Source organism: Eucyclogobius newberryi, unplaced genomic scaffold (genome assembly GCF_026437365.1).
Source record: "Eucyclogobius newberryi isolate DKJ021-1_F unplaced genomic scaffold, fEucNew1.0.hap1 SCAF_21, whole genome shotgun sequence".
Lineage (NCBI taxonomy): Eukaryota > Metazoa > Chordata > Actinopteri > Gobiiformes > Gobiidae > Eucyclogobius > Eucyclogobius newberryi.
In genome coordinates, this window is record NW_027315846.1 from 26,405,566 (window position 1) to 26,420,272 (window position 14,707).

The window sequence follows — 14,707 nt, forward strand, 5'->3', positions numbered from 1 at the left end:
GTTTTTCCTCCAGATCTGACTCCCCATTGTTCTTCTAAAACATTCTAATTTTAGCCTCGGAGCTTTTGTCGCGTCGTGTTTTCCTCCAGCCGTACCTGTCAATGCCTTCCCTCTCTCAATGGCTGATCAGAGCGCACTTTAAACACGCTTACTCTTCTCTCATCTTCTCCCACAACCCCACCCATCCCTCACCCATCCCTCCATCTCCACCCGCCGCTTTAATCATGCCACACCTCCCTCTCCGACCAAACCGCCTCCGTCGATGAGCATCGCAAGTTTTTGAAAGTCTAGTCTTAAAAGGCTCGTCCCGTCATAACGGTCAGACTCTATTATTGAGCGCGTTGTGAAAAGGATGCGTTCGCGGACACTGTTTTTTGGGACGCTCTACATAAATCCCTAAGATAATGATGGTGCATTTACATGACAAGGCCTCCGCTGTCTTTCTAACGCATATAAAGAAATGACAGTCAATATTTGAAGTGTGATTGGTCGGGACGGGGGCGTTTCCGCGTATAAACATAAGCATATACATATCCATACACTTATAGGCAACATTAGCATACGAGTGTGTTTGTTATTCGAACCTTAAGTGTGCTCAGTGTGGAGCTTTGACAAGTTGTTTTGCATGTGTCGGTGGATGTCAGATAAATACATTTGGCAACATCTCACGGTGACACGTTTCAGTGATTTAACGTACCGCTGTGCGTGGAAAGAACTGACAATAATGAAGATGTGTTTAAAATGACTGATGCAATCGATAATAGTGCATATTTAATCAAAGTGTTAAAGTGCATATGACAGTTTTTTATGATTTTCTCATTTCTGACTTTTGGAATATTTATACCTGTTATGTTACAGGAAGTGACATCACACCAAGGACACTCGTTCCATGCAAAGTTTATGCATAATTTACACCAAAAATAACAACCATGTGACCCTCCAAGCCTTGATTCAACAAAATAAAGTTGTTCTCATATATTTTTAGTTGTCGAATTTAAAAAAAGAAGTGACATTATGGGTTTTGGCCCAGTAGTTGCAAGATAATTTCCTAGTGTGATGTCGTCAAAAGTCAAATTATACACCTAAAAATAGCTATTCTGGGATAATATTTGCATTATTCTTTAGCTAAATTTAAAATCTATTTATCCTTGGTTTACCCATTGGTTTACTATATTATTATTTTTTAAAAGTAGAATATATATATATATATATATATATATATATATATATATATATATATATGAGGGAAGGCATCTTAAGCACACAGAGGAATTTTGATTTGATTTGATCCTATTTTATTTATAGTAGTTTTGCAGTTTCTGTTATGAGCACCAACATAAAAATGCTATGAATGATTTTATGAACTCCTCACACTAAATCCTTATAATAGTTTAAATCAAGCAGAAAGGATATATTTAATTCCATGATCAATAGTTGTGCATGCTTCATGAACATGAACATGAATGTTTCTTGGACATTGAGCTTGTTTCTGGTTCGGAACTGAAAAGTGGAACTTGGGCCTTGTCTCCTCTTGTCCCTTTTATTCATCTATGTTTAGTTTTTTATTATCTGATGAAAATATAAGTACTTTAGTTGACAATTTCATGATAACTTTTAGTTCGTTCAATGATTATTTTGAAAACTGTGATGACATAATTGACACTGATCCAGGGTTTCCATAGTGGTTTATTCACACAAAATCCACTGTAATGACTAAAAATGTTATTTTAAAGGATCTGAATTGTTCCAAAAATTCAAATATTGTCGTGTAGTCATATTGTGTGGTCTGTTATCAAAATGCATCATATCGTCCAAGAAACCGTAGGTCCGCTCTTCACTTAACGCTCAATAAATTGGTCTTTTTGACTTGGACCACCTCACTATCAAAAATGACCAAGCTCCAACATCACATTCTTCCATTTCCATGTGAAAAATTGCCTTCAAACCGTAAAATATTTTAACGGGATCACATTTAACCTGGTGCACCTTGACGTATTGCCTCTCGGAGCTGGCATTACATTAAATACGCATCGCTTAACTTCTGAACGACAAAAAATCCGACCCTGAGGACACAACCAGCCCTTGAGTCAGCACGTCTTACCACACAGCGGCGCGATGCAGGGAGACCCCCGCGCCGCTACAAAAAACATCTCTGTGAAACAAATTGTTCATAAGCTGCCTGTTTAATTTTTCAGCTCTCCTTGAAGCGTATATTTCCTCGGCGTTGGTTTGGAGGTGTACTAGGCTTGGCCGGAGTGGATGGATGGTGCTGTCAGGGGCGCGGGCATTATGGCGGCCCGCGGTGACTGATCTCTACCAGGGAAAGCCTATTAGAGCTGACAGGGGGATGATGATATTAGAGCATCATCATTCAGAAGGCCCCGCCCCCTCCCCCCGACTTCTCCGCTACAGCCGCATTCATCAGGCAGCACAAAGCTCCCACTTCTTACACTCTTCACTCAAGCCGTCTGCGTTTCCCTTCTGCTGTGTTCATGGGTTTCAGAGTGGGAAAACAAAAACAGAAAAAAACAATTCAAAGCTAAATACAAATGTTCTATCCCGGCCCGTTACTTGCTCTCTGCGTTACATTAAATCCGACGTTCAATCGCATATGAATGAATGGTGAGCCAAATCCACATGTTTAAGTATATAACATGTTTACTTCATGATATGTATGTCATTTACCTGATCTCCTCACCAGAAAGATGTAAAAGAGGACTATTAGTGTCGCTAGATTGTTTCAGAACCCAACATCAAGAACTTAAATATGATCTAAAAAACAACTCAAAATAATGGAACTGTATTCTGGTACGAAAATAGAAAACACAGCTCTTATAGTGATGCGCATGTGCAATTTTTCCTAAATGTGTTCTCATCTGATCAATAAAGTCAGAACAAACTGTGAAAAGTTGTTTCAATCCTTTGTCACGTTAATATAATGCAACTCAAGGAAAAAGTATTCTAGTATTCAGCATACAGTACTCTGACTGGACCATGTAACAGAATGCATTACATATTACAAAATAGATTTGAATGCAGGTATTCAGTTTTCTGTAGCTACAGTACATTTCAAGTATTCTTCCCATAGAGGGATTGGGGTATTGGTAGTAAAGTATTAAGTACAAATGAGGCTGTTGATACTGTTAATATGTAAACTTGAAGGGTAGGAACCAGTTCTCAACATCATTGGACTGATCCATCTGAGTCAGCTGTTCTGCTGAGCCTATTTGAAACACTTCTTAATATATATATTTATTGAAATGCCTTCACCCATGAGTATTGAGTATCCGTGATAAGAAATGTCAATCTTCTGCTTACATAATGAAATATCACTATGCACTATCACTATGTAAGTACAGGGTTGTGGGCGGGGATAGGGGGAGGTGAGAACAGAACCATTCAGAGCGCTCCACCCTCGAATGCAGAAAAGGCTGACTCAAATATGCATGAATAAGTTTGAGCAAGAAAGTTATTCGATAAATCACAATTTGATGACGCATGGGGTATTTTATATATCGACCATGATATTTGCGACCGATCCCAGGGCTGTGCCAAAAACACATTCTAAACTTGAAATGTGATTTATTATTGGTCCTATCAACAAGACATGCAAACTGTAGTGACTTTGCACTCTGCTCTCTTTATCTGTCTGTGTCTATGTTTTCACTCAAATACATTTTGAAATATATTTTCTAAATTGTTTTTTTCCTTGTACATGCACGTTCTATTTATGAAATACACCTAAAGGAGATACCGCTACTATGCAAAATCAATGTTATTGAGCTTTTAACATTGTTGCGTCAGTGTTTCCTCATCATTAGTTTCCTCAGAGTTGTATTTTGATTGCTGCATGTTTGAGTTAATCCTGTAACGTCCTTCAACCGGGTACGTGGAGTATGAGTGTGAGTGAATGTGGGACAGCAGATGAGCCCATGGCTACACTGTGTTTACAGCATGTGTATCATGTGTTCATTAACATACAGTGTCCCCAACAAATAAACAAATAAACAAATAATAATGAAATTACTAATGTTATTGTTCATTACCTGAAAAAATATATATGTTTCCTTTAATTAAATAATGGAAACTATAAATAAGCCCTTGCATTACATAAACCACTATGTATTTAATTATCTTTATTTAACCACCCATTGAGATTGAGACCTCATTTTCAAAGTGAAAAATTCAGCCGCACACAAAAAAATATTTTTGTAGAATTCTTTTTTTTAAACATATGAATAATATAATACATTTTATCATATTTACTTTTTTCAAATAAGCAAAGAAATCGTAGCGCTGCCATAACTATACTATAGAAGACCTCAATATTGTATCAGCAAATGAAGTATCAGAATATACCAATATTTAGGCACACCCCTAGTGAGGAGCTCCTTTAAGCCCCTTTAGGGAGCGCCGACATTGTTCTGCTCCATCTGAAAATACCCCTCTCATCAGGACGGTGGTATTTACTGTGGATGCCCTTTCTTGATGCAAACCAAATTTACTTTTACGAATGACCTCTTGTTCAACTGTCAGAAACATCCATCTCCGCGCTCCATTCTTACCTGGTTCCTTGGCTCTTATCTCCTTTGCCTCCATCATTTCTGATTTCACTTCTGCTCTATCGCTCCATCACTCCGCTCCTGTCCCGCTTCCATTCTGTGTCCCACGGCAAACAAAAAGACAAATTCTGCCCTTTTCTTTGCCCATGAAACATTTAACATTTCATTCCAGAGCTTGGCAGACGGGGGTAAAAAATGACCTAATAGATCTTACTTATTGTCTCGCCTGAGCGCAGTCGCGAGCTAAAGATGAGATCCCTGTCTCCTGCTCAGTATCTATGGTTGTCCTGCCCTCGCCGCTTCGAACTCATTTCACTGGGACTTAAGCCGTTTCCTTGCAGCTACAAAAGAAAACGTGCATGCTGAAGAAATGGTTGAAACCTAAAGAGTAAGTTTTGAAAGTTTGTTTTTTAAACTGATGTGTCGTGTTTCTTGAATCATTGCTAAACGGTTGTAAGGTTTCAGATGGACAGTTTTGATCAAGAGCTCTGCCGATAAAAGCATGCGATTTTTTATAAAATTCAGACTTTTTTTTGTTAATTGCAATAATTGAAAGTCTGGACATGTTTATGTTCAGGAAATTAATATTGACAGACATTTGAATCAGTGTTGGCTGGGATACATTTAGGAGAGTTAGCGTTCACCTCCAAACATCACAACGTATGAAAAACCATGAAAACATCACAGTGTGCAGAAATTCTGAGCTTAGTTTATATACATAGCTAAAGAGTGTCAAAATGAGCTTAAATACTATTGACCACATACAATTTCTTGATCAGAACTAATCGTAAAGAAATATATACCAGGCAGCAAATGTATCAAAGATGTAAACAACAGCCATTTATCATTTAAATGACTGGGATAGAGCGTTTAGTAAAACATGCATTTATTCAGTTAAAGGTTTTCTGTGGAGTCACCTCTCCACAGCTATGACCTGTAACTTGGCCTAGCATCACCATCTGCCTGTCTCCAGAGATAAGTTTAATGCCATACTGTGGAACAATCCAGGCAAAGCATCATCATCTCCATGGAGATTTTTACATAATGAACACAAAAACATTTGTCAATGCAAAATATGTATGCTCACACGTAATATACATTTGTGTGTGTGTGTTTTTTTAATATTCTGCTGCATCCAAAAGTGTGGATGTATTTCATGTTCCGCAGTCGGCTTTACCCTGGGCCCTTTTCTTTTGTTGTGTTTTGTTCCTTTTTTGTTTTTGTTGATTCATTTTAATTATTTTGTAATTCAGTTTGTCAAGTTGTTTCATTATATATTTTGTGTATTTACTTGTATGCATATTTACATTCACAATTTAGTTCCACCCTGAAAAATGAAAATAAAGAATTGATCACAAACATCTATGTTAGAATGCTGCTAACAAAGAGTCATATAACAAAGCGGTTATATTTCATTTACCGGAATATGGCTTTATAAGTATCAAAACAACATTATTAATTTATTTGCCAACAATTAAAACTGCAGAAAGTGGCCATTCCTTTGCTCAGTATTTGTTCTGATAAAATAAATATTCACCAATGGAGTACGTCCAGCTGAAAGTGTAGTTCAAATCGATATGACAACCGCTTATTGTGACCTAAACACTTCCCATGTTTAAGGGGCCGTGTGCAGAGCAGAGGGCCCGGTCGCTCTTCTGTTCCCAGAGGATTAAAGAAGGCTTCATAAACGTGAGAGTCTTCACCGTCAACCTCTCTGACCCTAAACTTCTCTCCATGTTTTGCTCCTTTTGTCTCCTCCAGCTCTCCTGACCCCAGCCTTTGGACCAGTCTGACCGGAGCCCTGACCCCAGCGCCCCCTGCAGGAGCGTTCACACATGGTAATGACGGCTGCCTGTTGGCCTTGACAATGGGGCAGTTTATGTGCAGTGTCAACCAGCGACTGCCCCCCAAAGGTTTTTTTTATTTATTTATTTTTATGGTACAGGCCTGGATATTCACCTATTGTGGGAAAATGGTGGTAAAAACTAGAGCTGCTCCGTGGCGATGAAAGGAAATGTGAAGAGAAGCTGATGTTTACGAGTGAGGCCGAGGAGATCTTGTGTTGAACCGGCCGTGCACACTGTGTCTGGATTCAAATTAAAACAAATAACATGGGCCAAATACTTCAACAAATGCCCAGCAACTACATCTGTCACAAGAGCCAGTTACACCCGCAAGCGGTAATGAAGGGCCTATTAAACCTGTTGTTCTTGTACATTTACTTAAAACATGTGACCTGACCACACAGATTTATAACAAAATAAACTTCAGTCATAGCCAATAGGGCTTTTGAATGTATTTAGATTTGTGAAATGATTAAAAATTAGTGCAAAAATATTTCAATTTTGAAACATAAAAGTTATGTATAAAGAATGATATTTACATAAGCGCACTGTGCGATTAATCATGATTAATCCTATTTCAATTCATTAATCTGATTGACACTAATGAAAATACACCAACATGCTGGACATAAGATAAAGAGACCTTTCAAAACAAATCAACTGCTTCTTAAGGGAAAATGAACAAAATGCACTATTCACTAGTTTCCCTTTTTCCCATTTTCTTTTAAATCATTACTATTTCTATAATCTGAATCACTATGGCAACCTCATCGTTCTGAAACCCATACAAGGTAACCTTTAGTTAGCTGAGTCCTCCATCTGCCTGTCACCATGGAGATGTTATTGCTTTTCCTGGAATGTTCCACAACAACTAAGAGTTAAATGTATCAATCTCTATGAGGGCAAGCAGGTCATGCTACAGGTCAGATCTGTGGAGAAGTTAACCTCCTGACATTAACAATGCTTTTAATTCACATACATTTAATGCCATACTGTGGAACATCATGGAGCAAGCAGCGTGCATATTTACTGTGATGGCTGTGAATGTACTTTGATAACAAATACAAACTATTGGTTTAGAGTTTGGTACTTTTATGTCACTTCTATCAGGATTCAGGTGGACAGTTCCTCTAGGAGCTGAAAAATCACATTATTTCATTCAGACTCAGGAGCAGGAACATTCCTCTCTTTCAAATCCGACCTTACACAAGGGGCAGTTGGCCCGGTAAAATTATGAAATCTAACAAACTTCCTGCTTCGGAAAAGAGAAAGTTAATTTGCAAAACAGATATTTATTTATGTATTAGTATGTGCAGCAGATGGTATCAAAAAGAAAATAGCTTTGCAATTATTTTTTTTTAAAAGTGATGTCTGTTTTAGTTAATGACCTCTTCAATTGTTCCGCTGGTCACGCAGGATCATTGGCTTTACTCCGAGCTCCTCTGCTCTCTCTCAATAGTCCTCATGCTTCCTATGGGCGAAGGAAAACCATGTCATCATTTCGAAAAGGCTGAAGAAATGGGTGGCTAGAGATTTGAAAAGTAGATTATTCTCTACATTAGTGAAAGTGTTGAAATGTCAGGTCCACTTCCACTGCCCCCTGCTGTTAAACTGTGTAATGACTCTGATTTGTGGGAGAGCTTTGAATGGCCTTGTCTTCAGCTCAGACCGGCACAGGCTGAAAGGTCTCTGGAGCGAGGCACAGTCGTGTGTATGGAGATGATGATTGTAGCGTGCCCTTTGATTGAATGCATGAGTGAGAGTGCATGTGTCTCGTGCACACCCCCCACCTCTTTATCTGCTCCTAATGCGCCCTCCACCTGCACTCACTATGCACACGCGTCAATCACAGCATTCCATAAACCTGTGGACTGCAAGACTTCATCCAGCAACATGACGTTTCAGACGTACAACATACAAATGCAATGAAAATGTGCACAACTTTATAGAGGCTCTTTGGTGCAGGGGATTTCCCCTTTATTTAATATTTAATAAAATTTTATTTTTCTTATATTTTCTTGGAGAACGATACGTTTTATGTCGTACTATGGAATATTAAAGCTAAAGGTTTGTGGAGATAAAAGCCCTCACAGTAAGGACACAGGGTTATCAGTGGAATATAAATGACTATTACTATTAAATTACTATTTATATTATTTATTTCAGTATCGATACTTGCTCAAATGTGGCTAAAAGAGACACAAAACAAAGCTTCATCACCAAGTGTGCTTCAAATGCTTATGTAAATACTTGTTGAATGAGATGTGTGGCTGTGTGAAATGATTGACTGTGTTTTGTTTGCACTGTATCATTTTTTCCTGTAAATCAGGAACTGCAGATGGAAATTAGCTGCTTAGCTACAATCTGGTGCGGAACAACTTTGTCTTTTACAAGCTTGTCTCCGTACATTGTCATCATCTTTGTATTTAATCTACATTTAAAGGCACTGTACCTGATTTCTACTCTTTTCATAACGCCTGGTTCATTTGAAATTGTTTGCATCATTCCTCATGTATCGCTCATTTACCTAATGCATTCCTAGCATCCTAATTATTCACCGCAATGAGTTTAAAACGCTCTGTAATTAGATGCAGAGAAAGCGCTGTGGTCTCAGTTTGGCCCAAATAGTTGCTTTTACACTGTATCTCTGCTGGGGTAAAACAGATTTTACTTTTCAACCGGTTACAGCCCCTTTAACAAGGTAAATACTTCCAAGAATTCAGAATGATATACAATAAATGTAAATCAGAAATGTATCATGCAAAGACAGTAGTTTAAACACAGAAAATGTTGCAGCACAACTTCTACTGCTTTAAATAACAGTCTTTGCCAGATATCCTCACCATCTATTTCTATTTTCTTTACCAACAGTCCGATAGTGTAGAGGAAGACTTTGCACGCCGACACGTTTAAGCTTCTCCTGTGATCATCACCAGAGCAGGATTACCGCGCTGTTAATATGTCATGCGTGATCAAACCCAACGCGCGGCTTGCTTCAACCCATTTATGCAAAGCGCCGTATCTGTCTGCCTTTCCATTTACCGCCCGCACAGAACTACTCAATACGGTATAGACATTTTCACCATGAAGCAATTAAAGGATTACTGTAATGTGAATATGTGAAAAGGCATGGGACGAATACTTCTTTTTTTTTGTTACAATTGAATATGTTGCATTTAAATCATATGAAAGTCTCTGTTGAGGAACAAAAATGCAGTTCCAGACATAGGGACAACATTGCACGGACATTGCAAACAGCTTAATTTGATCAGGCTTTATGGAAAACGGTCATTTGAGATGAATTGCAAATGTTGACAGTGGAATTTGGGTTGTGTGTTTTACATGATTATACCGTAGCCAGGGGTCCAATAACAAACTAATGACAATGGAAGCCCGGGTTAATCACAAATGGATGTGTGTTTAGGGAGAGGAACAAGTCTGCACGGGGAAAAGCATTTAAAGCTGTTCTTTAAAGTAAGTCAAATGTAAAATATACCACAATTTTAAGATGTGACCACAGACATTGTGCACTCTCACTCACATGAAGTGCAGTCAACGTTCTGAAAGTGCACTGTCCCACGGGGGAAACTCCCGGCACTCCCGATGACCAGACTTGACGGGAGTGTCACGTGATTGAACGGGTTGTCGAATGAAAACAAAGGCACGAGGATACACAGCAGCGTCAGCAGCTTTTACATGCGCTCTTATTTACAGCGACAATGAAATTAATGAACTCATGAGGATTAAAGGGCAGGACACAATTTCTCTCGTGTAAAAAAGTTAAATCTGTTTTGCCCCAGAATATATTTATATACAATATATTGTAAAAACAGTTATTTGGGTGAAAATGAGCTTGCTGGGTGTTGTCTGCATCTAATTACAGAGCGCGCTGTTAACGTGCTAATGTTTGTTATGACAAATCTCACTCGGATATAAACTCATCCAGCTCCTCCGGGGATCCTAGGTGAAGGAGCTTGGTACTGTATCATACAGTTGATAGTACATTTCCAACATGTTTTAACTTTATTTTGGACCAAAAAGTGATAACAGAAACACCACTCTTACCACTATTTAGACTCTTCGGAGTTCCACGACAAATAATCGCCAATCAAGCCACGCCTCTCCAAACTCGTGGAGTGACACATCGTGCTGAAATTCAAGAGTATTCTTTATCGTGCAGTCAGACTGACATCAGATACACACTGACTGAGAGGAGAGAGCAGTGAGTGTCTGAATTGCTGTATGAATTAGTGCACTGTAGTCTGCAAACGTGTGCAGGACTATGTATGTAGTGAACTAGAGGGGGCTAGGAGCATTCGGACGCGGCCATTGTCGTTCATGCCTCGTGCGTGAAACGATAAGTAATAATGAACCAAATAGTGTTGGAGTGATTGATGGCGCGTCCCTGTACGCGCAGACTTCCTCTGACAGACTGACACAAGTGCCCGGGGGATCTGCAAACATGAAGACATCAACCGAGCCTCTCACTAATGCCACCCGCGATATCTGCAGCCGGACGCCATCTTGGATCTGCCTGAGTGACAAAGACAAAGGAGGAGGGCGGGGCTTTCGTCTGACCTGCATCTGCATATCTGTCATAACCAACATGGTGACAGGACAGGAGAAGAGGAGGAGGAGATGGAAGGTAGAGAGGCAGAGCGTTTGAAGAGTAGAGTAGATCTCTGGGGAGAAGGCTGACGATGTGGTGAGCTCAGAGTCTGCACAGAAATGGGATCGGATATTATTGTAAACTTTGGTCTTACCGTAAAAGGTTGCAAAAGTCACATTCAAGCAAAAAAAAAAGCTTTCTCTTGCGGTCTCTATGGTTGGACGTACCTAAAAGACACATATTCTGCATTTGTTTCGTTGTCGGACTATAAACATGATCTTGAACCTTTCCTTTGGCACCTCGTGTTTTAGAACTTAAAATAATCTATGGATTAAAATATGACTTTCTATAGGTTTCCGAATCAGATTGTGTTAGCACTCCATCTAGTGGCAGCGGAAGGAATTAAAAGAGGCAGTGAAAGAAAAGCAAGCTTGCTCTAACATGCTAATATAAGCATGCAGTGAATAAGCGCAATTTGATCATAAGAATAATACAAAGTGTTTTTCAATATACCAAAATACATTTTAAATAAGGTTGGCAAACATAGACAAACTATAAATATACAGTTATTTAAAGGCTGTTTTGAAGAGGTTTTCAGGATTTTTTCTGAGAATGGCGAGTGTGAAGTCTCTGTGTTGTAGAGAAGGTGCTGTCCCCCCAGGTCTTGTGTTTAGTCCTGGTCCAGGAGTCAGGATTTGACAGCAGAAATGCCCCAAACGTGTCTGACAATGATTTAAGAAGTGACACAGGAGACCTCCGGATTGCTACATTTGACGTTTCAAATCTGGGAAATTTGAAAGCGAGTGTTTTGTGAGGCTCAGAGACGACAAGGTTGAAAACAGGATTATTGAAATAAGCATCAGTGAAGCTAAATACATTAGTTTGAAGAGGGAACAAAAGTCTAGAACATGGTTATTAAGTTCAAAGCTTTTATTCATTATCATTTGATGGAACTTTTTCAACAAGCTACTGCTACGGAGAAAATGGGATCTGCTTGTCTCCATGTTATTTTAGTTTTTTGTCAATTTGCTCTAAACATACACATTTGGGACACGTGGGAACAACAACATTTTCTACTCTACACTGTACTTGAATTGAATCAACTTCTATCTATAGATTTATATGGGCCATTGTATCTTCAAAGATCAGCCCTTAAAGCAGCACCTACACTGAAGAGGCCTTACATCACATCAACACACATGGTGGGCGGGACTTCCTGTGGCCTACATTTGCATATGGAGGCTGCTGCTGTCAGAGAAGCGAGAGGGAGACATGACAGCAGACAGGACGGAGCTGGTGTTTGAAGAGCTGAGGATCTCTCTGGGGACAAGCCTGTCGATGTGGTGGGCTTCGCTTTGTTCACACAGAACGTGAAGTGACTGTTTTGGAATGATCAGCGTGTCAAATGTTTGCATGCCTGCTGCTGATGCTGATAAAATGATCCAGATTATTATTATTTATTTTTTTCGTCTGCTACTGTAGTAGTTTTGTAATTACTTATGTGAAATAAAAGCAGACACATTTTTATGCTATGATTTAAAGGACACATTGGATGATTGGTCTTGGGAACCTTTGCTTTGGCATCTCATGTTTTAGAAGTCTAAACTGGCCTAAAATTAATAAACACCTGCAATTAAATCATTTGTTTTATTCTATTTGTCTCTTTAATGTTATGCAGTGTGACTTTAATTATTCACATACTATTCATGTATTGATCCATATCTATTAGGACTGGGGCTTCTTAATAATAACATGGCATCTACTGCACAAATCCAACTTCATTGTGAGCAGCTAATATGTATAACCTTAATTAAACTGCACTTTTTTATTGACATACAATTATATTTCTAAAGGGGACATATTATGCTAAATTAACTTTATTGAGCTTTTATCCTTGTTACAACAGTGTTTACTCATCATTAGTTTACTCAGAGTTATATTTTGATTTAATCCTGTTTTGTCCTGTGACTGGGGCTCCAGTGGTCAGAAAAGTCCTGTTTTCACCTACCCCCTATCCCCGCCCACATCCCTGTATTTAGTTGTGACTAGTAAGACTCCGTTTGATACGTGTAGAGATGAAAAATGTCACATGGACACTTTTAAAAATAAAAACATGTAAATGACAATCAGAGGCTTGTTAGGAAGTCAATGGACCTGTTTCTAGATGTTTTAGATCAATATAAGATAAGATGAGATATTCCTTTATTGTCCACACATTACAATGAACAAAATCATCCACTTGTTATATTTCAATACTGAGTACCAGTAAAAACATAATCAAAAATAATTATTAGTCTCCTTTAAAATGTAAATGTAACTGTTTAAATGTAACTAAGCACTGCCCACCTCTGAATTTAAGTAATGATAGAACTATTTCATATTCCATTCCAAAACCCCAAACAACCACTAAATGATGATAGGATTCCATTATATTAGCTATAAACATCGCTCTGCGTGACTTATTGTCTTTGTATTGAAATTAAATCCAAAGTGATGTGCTGCCCAGAGACCTGCCTGACCAGAGGGGAGCAGGATTTAGCTGACTATGCTAATGTTACCCAGGTACAAGACATCGCTTATGATTTCTGACAACATATGAATGTGCTCCCTGCAGCTTCCATTCATTAAGTAGTATTTTAGTGAGATATTAAAGTGGAAAGTGAAATTTTAATTATCATTTCTCTGTTTCTCTGTCGTTATTCAAAGGTTGGATCCAAAGAAATGTGGGATGGGTGATATATTGCGTTTAAATATTATGCCATGCTTTTACTTTGGGAGACTTAAGAAGAAAGTTGGGTAAATGGACTTACGTACTGAATGTGGATTTTTTTTTCTAAAGTTTGGGCCAAATTAGAGTTTCAATAATGTTAACTCTAGCTATTTTTTTGTCCTTTTCAAATACAGTGGTAGTAAACAAATTAGACTTGAGATTCTTCACCGGCACCTGACCCGGGCCCAGATTTCCCCACTCTGTTGGTGGGCCGGGTTCAGGTCCAGGGTGCAGAGCTGAAGACCTGATGAAGCGAGGGAGAGATAATGTGGGTCAGAGGAGAAGCGCTGCTGGTGCTTGAGAGCCGCGGATCCAGACATGCCGGGACTGACTCGGGTTTGGGTCAGGTTCAGAAAGTGTGTGTAAGAGTTCAGGACGGGTCGGGCTGGCATTCACATTTGAGGGAAGACTGAAGTTTGATCTGAATTGAACAAGAATCCCATGTGGTCCGGATTATGTTTGTCTGGATCAGTGGTTCTCAACTTTTTTCTGTCAAGATGATTTTGAGGCGTAGATAAATCACTTTGGTCGGCCAACAAATAGGAATCTATGTTTACCCGTCTATATCTAACAGTGCATTAGAAGGGTGTCAAGTCTTTTTGTTTAGTTTAAGATTATTTCTTAATTCTGACATCAGTAACAAATGTAAACTTGGATCTATGTCTAGTTGTTCCGTCTCGTGAAGTGAGAACATACCAAGGACAGCACTACAGAGTATGCACTACAAAGTTCTCTTTAAGGTTTCATTACGGATACGTTTCTATGCTTGATGTGGTCATTTTTAGACACTAGACAGGAAGGCACCATGTTTGACTTGGAGTAAAGTAAACTTGTTGAAAGAATAAGACCATTCCGGTATCAAGCAGAGGCCTCCAAGATTGAATGGCACTCAGGAGACACGGGAGAGCCTCTCGTCGGCTGG